Source organism: Oratosquilla oratoria, chromosome 38 (assembly GCF_046742065.1).
Source record: "Oratosquilla oratoria isolate Oo_2021 chromosome 38, ASM4674206v1, whole genome shotgun sequence".
NCBI lineage: Eukaryota > Metazoa > Arthropoda > Malacostraca > Stomatopoda > Squillidae > Oratosquilla > Oratosquilla oratoria.
Genome location: NC_134814.1, coordinates 30,224,100 through 30,226,207, shown reverse-complemented (window position 1 = coordinate 30,226,207; position 2,108 = coordinate 30,224,100).

Here is a 2,108-nt window from a genome sequence, read left to right as displayed (position 1 = left end):
ATTACAAAGGATTACAAAGGCGGAGCATGCCGACAGGAGACCTTTTGATCCATATCTAGGTCGGATGCAAAAAAAAAAAAAAAAAAAAAAAAAAAAAAATCATATTAATAATAAAATAATAAATAAAAACTATGATAATGTAAATAACAAATAAAATACATAAATAAATGCATAGGTATAGTTAAATAATAAACAAACAGGTAAATAGTAAATAATAAATTGACATATTACTGATGATAAATGAAAATCAGACAGACAAATGATAACAAAACAAAAACAAATAATATAACATAAATTATAATCATTACAGCATCTTAATTAGGTATTTATCTAAATGATTCTTAAAGCTTCGAACTGAACTACATTGCACTACCTGTGCAGGAAGTTTATTCCATTCATTAACTACACGGTTGGCAAAGTTGTTTCTACCTACTTCCAAATTGAATCTATTTCCGGACAGTTTGAGACCATTGTTTCTTGTCTGATTCTCATTCAATGTGAAAATTTTGTCACTTTTGATGTTGTCAATTCCCTTTAAAATCTTAAAGACCTGTATCAAGTCACCTCTGAGTCTACGCTTTTTTAGGGAAAACAGATTCATGTGCTTTAGTCGATTTTCGTATGATTTATTTTTGATATTTGGAATCAGTTTTGTGGCTCGCCGTTGTACTTTTTCCAGTCTGTCAATATCTTTAATGAGATTCGGTGACCATACGGAAACAGCATATTCTAAATGTGGACGAACTAACGATTTATATAGCTTGTTAATGAGTGATGGACTTTTGAAATCAAAAGATCGCGCAATCAGTCCCAGAATCTTATTTTCTTTCTCAGAGGCTGAAATACATTGCTTGGATGATTTGAGGTCGTTACTGATAATTACGCCGAGATCTTTTTCACTATCCACTTTTGTTAACGAATTTCCAAATAACTTGTAATCGTACTTACTGTTATTCTTACCTATGTGCATTACCTTGCATTTACTTGTATTAAATTTCATTAGCCACTTTTCAGACCATTGCTGTAATTGATCTAAATCTTCTTGAATATCTAATTGGTTTGAGTGATCATTTGCCACTCCGCACAGTTTTGTATCATCAGCAAATTTGGAAACAGTAGATTTTAGTCCATGGTCTATATCATTTATATATACTATGAATAGAAGTGGCCCAAGAACGGAACCCTGAGGAACTCCACTTGTAACACTTTTCCATCCAGAAGTTTTTCCATTTAAAACAACTCTCTGTTTTCGACCATTCAAATTTGCTGATGATACAAAACTGTGCGGAGTGGCAAATGATCACTCAAACCAATTAGATATTCAAGAAGATGTAGATCAATTACAGCAATGGTCTGAAAAGTGGCTAATGAAATTTAATACAAGTAAATGCAAGGTAATGCACATAGGTAAAAATAACAGTAAGTACGATTACAAGTTATTTGGAAATTCGTTAACAAAAGTGGATAGGGAAAAGATCTCGGCGTAATTATCAGTAACGACCTCAAATCATCCAAGCACTGCATTTCAGCCTCTGAGAAAGCAAATAACATTCTAGGACTGATTGCGCGATCTTTTGATTTCAAAAGTCCATCATTCATTAACAAGCTATATAAATCGTTAGTTCGTCCACATTTGGAATATGCAGTTTCCGTATGGTCACCGAATCTCACTAAAGACATTGACAGACTAGAAAAAGTACAACGGCGAGCCACAAAACTGATTCCAAATATCAGAAATAAATCATTCGAAAATCGACTAAAACATATGAATCTGTTTTCCCTAAAAAAGCGTAGACTCAGAGGTGACTTGATACAGGTCTTTAAGATTTTAAAGGGAATTGACAACATCAAAAGTGACAAAATTTTCACATTGAATGAGAATCAGACAAAAAACAATGGTCTCAAACTGTCCGGAAATAAATTCAATTTGTAAATAGGTAGAAACAACTTTGCCAACCGTGTAGTTAATGAATGGAATAAACTTCCTGCACAGGTATTGCAATGTAGTTCAGTTCGAAGCTTTAAGAATCATTTAGATAAACACCTAAGCAAGATGCTGTAACGATTATAATTTATTCTATATTATTTGTTTTTGTTTTGTTATCATT